Raw genomic sequence first — 6000 nt, 5'->3', positions numbered from 1 at the left:
TGACAAATGTTGATGTTTTTAAAGTCTTCCTAAAGGAAAAAGGAGCTTGGGTGGCTTTTTGTTTTTTTTGATAGTTATCTAGAGCCCCCTTCCTTTCCGCTGTGTGATCCTAACCCCACCATTGTTTTATGAGTCTTTGAACTAGATCTGTCTACAGCTGAGAGTGGTGGTTGAAAATGGACCCAAACCAGGTTATTTTTGGGTGGATACATGAGAAACTGGTTACTGTGGTACATGGGGTGTCTCTAGGAGCAGCCAGGGGTCTGGAGAGAGACTTTCATTCTATACTTGTGGACGGTTTGAACTTTGTTTTTCCCAGGTACATATCATAGTTGATACATGCAAAGCCTTTGTTTTTGTAATGGCTAGAGTACGTGGTATATGGACTTTAAAGGAGCTTGATTTTGAAGTTTACCAACTGCAGATTCCACTGGGTTTTGTGTCATTTAGAAAAATATTTAAGATCGGTACGGACCTGTGACCTCAACTGACCGCGCGTGTCTGTTTTCCAACCCTTTCCATCCTTGCTGCAATTGTAAATCGGCCTTGGTTTTGTGGCCTCAATTGAAAGGCTTGTCAAGTGTGCACTTCCTTTAGCCTGCACGTTCACAACTACAGACTTTTCTTCTGCTTAGCTGGCTTTCTTTCTTCTTCCCCTCCGCAGCCCCGAGCCGCTTGTGAGCGTCACATTGCCAGCGCGAGAGCTACTGGAGAATTCTCATTATTCCAGGAGACTCTGGGAGCGCCTCTCCCTCCAGGAGCAAGTGAGCGGAGCTCTGGGGAAGAGCCACTGCTGGAAGGACTGCGGGAGGAGATGCCCCGGAGCCGGCTCTAAGGTAGCCAAGCCAGCTTTTTACCTAGGAGCTCTCAGTGGCCTTGCCGGGGCCAGCAGCAGAGACATTTCAACAAATCACCTCTTTTAATGTTCCTTGGCAGAGATCAAATTGACACGGTCAGTTCTTAGTCACGATGATCATTTCGTTGTTTTGTATGAATCCAACATAAGAGAGATAGGACCAAACCCAATGGTTCTTTATTTTTGCATTACCTTGAATGTAGGCTCTTTTTGGTGGAGTTGCTCAGTTATCTTTGAACTCTGGCCAAGTTGTTCAAATACCACCAACATTTCCCTACGTATAAAATGCTTCTGCCATTCTTTTCACCTTCTAGGACCGCTTTTAAAATTTTTTTTTCCCTTCTAAATAGGCTACGTTTTAGAGCAGTTTTGGGTTCACAGCAAACCTGAGCAGAAAATACAGAGAGTTCTCATAGGCGCCCCTGTTCCCCACACACCCGGCCTCCCCCAGACTCTGTCTCCCCAGCAGAGTGGTCCATTTATTGTAGTAGTTGATCCGCACTAACACATCATTATCACCCAGAGCCCATGATTTACATTAGGATCTGCTCTTGTGCATTCTGTGGGTTTGGACAAATGTATAGTAATATGGATCCCCCTTTATAGTACCCTACAGAAAAGCTTTACTGCCCTAAAAATCCTGTGCTCTATTAATCCCTGCCCCGTACCCACTCCTTGGCAACCACTGATCTTTTTATTGCCTCCATACTTTTACCTTTCCCAGAACTACATTTTCATAATATGCTTCCTTGGAGTACTTTGAAATCTCTGTAAAGAAGTCTTGCTCTCAGGATGAAATGCTATTAAGGTTGTGTTAAGCTACGGGGGTAACACAAATACCAACTTTAGAATAGTCTGTAAGATGTTTCTATGAGGGGAGGCCTGAAGTGCTAAATGTATGTGGGAGTGTCTCTGAGTTAAAAGTCGGGATTGCCTGGATATGGTTTGAAACTTGTACATAGAAGCATGAGGTCTCTGTAGCTTCTTTAGGTTCAGAACTTTGGGGGAAGGTCTCTAGTAGCTGTCAAGTGCTTTTTTTTTTTTTTTTTTTTTTTTTTTTTTTGCGATACGTGAGCCTCTCACTGTTGTGGCCTCTCCTGTTGTGGAGCACAGGCTCCAGACGCCCAGGCTCAGCGGCCATGGCTCACGGGCCCAGCCGCTCCGCAGCATGTGGGATCCTCCCGGACCGGGGCACGAACCCACGTTCCCTGCATTGGCAGGCGGACTCTCATCCACTGTGCCACCAGGGAAGCCCAAGTGCTCTCTTTTTTAAGGAAAGTCTAATTTATTATTTTCAAAAATTTTATTCTTTTATGTAAAAGTTTATTTTTGATTATTTAATTTCAAGTAGTACGAAACAGTCTAAAGATAAAATTTTCTCCCTTCATTTTCTCTTTTACCCACAGCTAATAATTTGGAACACACAATTTTTCACATACAAACTTTTCATAGACACACAAATTATGTGTATTAATTATGTTTAAAAATTGATGGAACGTGGCTACACATTTGGTTTTACAACTTGCTTTTTCCTTTCACTTGATATGCTTTGGATATTTTCCCTTTTAAGCAGAATCTCAATATAAGTAATGACTTCTTCGTGTTCCTTATATGGCTGTAACATAATAACAATCAGTCCTCAAGTGATGGGGTTAGCCTACAATTTAAAGGGGGATATGGGGGGGGGTGGAGACCTTTCACATTAGGGAAAAGACAAAAGCCGTGACTGTTGACTTTGAACTCTTAGTCACTGAGGATGTGAGTTTTTATTTTCCAAGGCAGATGATGCACAGCTTTGGGCTGTTGCCGAGGTGTCAGTTATGTCAGGTTTTTATCTTCTGGATGCCTGGAAGGAACATCCTTGGCACTAGGCTGTGTTAATGTATTAGCATAGTTGTTAGTTCTGGCTACCATCCTTGGAGCACTATGAGATATTTTCATGCCCATTTAAGGTGGCATGAGGTTGAATGAGTTCTAAGAGAAAGTAATGAATAACAGGGGTGGAATTAAGAGACTGACTTTATTTTGCACATATATTTATTTGAGGGAGGAGGAGGAGATGATGGTGTTAGTTAATTGCTAACCCTGTGATTCTTAATTATGAAACAGGGTTAAAATTGTTCAGCTCAATAGCTTCCTAGTGTGGTTGACAGCGAGAGTCGCCAGACAAGTTTTTAGATATCTGGGGCCGATATGAATATTTGTAGTTATTATTTTATAAAATATTTATTTCTAGGAAGGTAATAATATAATCAATGTTTATAAGGTTTAAAAGGTACAAAAAGAGTGAGAAATAAGTCTCCCTCCTCCCTCTGTCTCCCAGTTACCCTTCCTGGAGACAACCATTGTTACCAATTTCTTAATATATTCTTTCAGAGATTTCAGGCATATACCAGCAATAATCTAAAGATTATTGCAATTTCTTTCTTTTTTTTTTTAACCCAAGTGAAAAAGCATTCCACTTAGAGATGGGCTGGAATTTATTTAACCAGTACTATATTGATGACCATATAGATCATTTCCAGTTTTATTATCATGAACAAGGCTGTAGGGAATAACCTTGTACATATATCATTTTAAACATGTTTGTGAACGTATCTATAGGATCCATTTCTAATAGTGGAATTGCTGGGTCAAAGGATATGCACATTTTAATTTTGGTAGAAATATTGCCAAATTGCTCTGTTCATAGAGCTTGCAAAGTTTTAGATTCCACCAGCAATGGATGAAAACTCTGCTTCCTCATACCCTTGCCAATCACAGTATAATTGTCAAACTGATAATTTCTTCTCTGCCAAATCTATAGGTGAAAAATGACAGTTTTAATGGAGCTTTAATTTGCATTTTTTCTTATTTTGATTGACATTGAGCATCTTTTCATAAGTTTAAAGGCCCTTTGTATTTCCTGTTCTGTTCCCTCTATGTTAGTGTCCTTTGTCTATTTTCCTGTTGGGTTATTGATCTTTTTATTATCAGTTCACAGGAGCTCCTATGCATTAACAGATTAGCACCCCCCCCCCCCCCCCCCCCCCCGCTTTCTCTCCTTGTGATATGTGATCTTTTACTTGGTCATTTATGTAAAAATAATTATTTTGCAGTGTGGATTATTTAAAATTTTGTATACTTAAATTTACCAGTTCACTCAACAAATATTTATTGAATGCCTCTTATGCTTTAAGCACTTATTCTAGGCAGTAGGTTATACAATAGTGAAGAAAATAGATCCCAGTTCTTGCTCCATGGAGCTTACGTCCTAGTGGAAGAGACAGCAGATAAAAGACATTTAAAAATATTAGTTATAGAGGGAATTCCCTGATGGTCCAGTGGTTAGGATTTGGCACTGTTACTGCCAGGGCCTGGGTTCGATCCCTGGTCGGGGAACTGAGATCCCACAAGCCATGCGGCAACCCCCCTTGCCCCCACCGGCTCCCACCGCCTCCCCATAATATTTATAGAGATAAATATATATTTAGCCTTTTTGTGGCTTCAGGACTTTGTAATACAGTTAAAAGACCTTTTCCATTCTTAGAGGTAAAAGCTTATCTTTCCTTGTGTCTTGTGGTTCTTTTTTTAGGCTTAAATCTTTGATCCATCTGGTATGTTAGGTATGAATCCAACTTAATTTTTCTCTGGGTGCTCTATTAATTAGGGTAAGGCTGAGTTGCTGTAACCAAGGGACTGAAATATGCTACGGTTCAAAGAACAGAGGAATTGACTTTTTTCTTCACTTAACAGTTCCAGTGTGAGCAAAGCAAGTCAGCAGAACTGCCCGTATCCACGTTGAGAGTCAGGTTCCTTCTGTCCTGTGGCTCTAGGAATTGTCACTGCAGTTATCTGCATGGTCATAGCTGGGTTGCTACCATAGCTGGGTTCCCTCCATGTGAAGGACGAAGGAGAAGGTTCGGGGCAAGTGATCACATGTCACTTCCTGCTTCCATTGGTGAGAACATAGTCTTGTGGGCACATCTGGCTGTGAGGGAGTGTGGGGAATGCAGTCCCTGCTGGTCAGCATGTGGCCAAGAAGAAGTGAAGAAGGAATTTTAGTGGAAAGTAAGCAGTCTCTGTCCCATTGGCTAGTCATTCCAATTTTACTGAATAGTCCCAAATTTTCCCTTTTGATTTCTTTTGTATTATAAATTCCCATGTACATTGTGGTCTATTTCTGGGATATCCATTTAGTTTAATTGATCTCTTTGCCTGTGTGTGTAGTAGGATCACACTGTTTTTCTTAAACTCTTGGAGCTTAATACTTTTTTTTTTCTTTTGTAGGGGTAATTCCATTTTACCGAATTTTCATATTTATTTTACGTTCCCTTTTACAGAACTTTAAAGTTTCATTTTACAGAATTTTCATATTTATTTGTGTGTGTGTGGTTTGTAAAAAAATATATGAACTTTAAAATTATCATATGTAGTCACCACTCCCTCCCTGCTAAGAAGCAAACCTGTTAGTATGATTATTGGGATTGTGTTAAATGTCCAGATAAGTTTTGTGAGGGAGGTTTCACAATTTTATGGTGTTAATTTTTCTTATTTGGTGATAATGTTGCCCAGTGTTTGGGAAACATTGATCTGGACTCTCCAGTCTTTTGATATCCTTGACCCATGAAATTTATGTAACTGAAGTGGGAGAGAGGAAGGACCAACTTATCATAAGATGCTGTGTTACTTTTTTAGTTTAATACTTGATTTCTGATAATGACTAGGTAAGTGAAGCCTATTTCTCTATGAAAAATTAATAAACTTGTAACTTGAAAAAACAATTTTCCTGTCTGAAGGTAGAAAACAGTTGACATTTCAGAAGGTTATATATAAACTTATTTGTAACACAAACCTGGTTTTTTGCACATATGTATGATATGCAATGCTGTTACTTCCTCCGAGTGTGTGTGTGTGTGTGTGTGTTAGTCTGCATCTGTTTTTGAACAACACACATTCCTCTTTAGTCTTCTCCTTTTTACCTTTTTATTATAAAGTAAAGCACAGATACAGATATCACACAAAGTATACATAGCTTAGTTAATTTTATAAGGTAAATGTTTTTTGTGACCACCACACAGGTCAAGAGAGTATTAGCGGCCTCCCTAGAGCCCCTTGGCATGTCCCATGACTGTCATGGTCCCTCTCTCTCTCCAGAGGTAACC

The 6000-nt window shown here is 39.9% G+C and overlaps 1 protein-coding gene and 1 non-coding gene across 2 annotated transcripts in view; both read left to right on the top strand.

Moving 5' to 3' along the window:
- Window positions 1–675: 675 nt before the first annotated feature.
- The window catches only part of ACVR1 (activin A receptor type 1), a 75080-nt gene continuing 69755 nt past the window's right edge, over window positions 676–6000 (top strand). The window contains exon 1 of the mRNA XM_065880356.1: window positions 676–836. The gene's annotated coding sequence lies outside the window, so the exon portion shown is untranslated. The remainder of the gene's footprint in view (window positions 837–6000) is intronic.
- Window positions 4166–4237, top strand: TRNAN-GUU (transfer RNA asparagine (anticodon GUU)). The gene has a single exon. It is a non-coding gene; the product is annotated as a tRNA-Asn (tRNA).

This window comes from Phocoena phocoena, chromosome 7 (assembly GCF_963924675.1).
Source record: "Phocoena phocoena chromosome 7, mPhoPho1.1, whole genome shotgun sequence".
NCBI classification, from domain to species: domain Eukaryota; kingdom Metazoa; phylum Chordata; class Mammalia; order Artiodactyla; family Phocoenidae; genus Phocoena; species Phocoena phocoena.
Note: the sequence above shows the minus strand (reverse complement) of the source record. Positions and strands in the feature narration are given on the sequence as shown.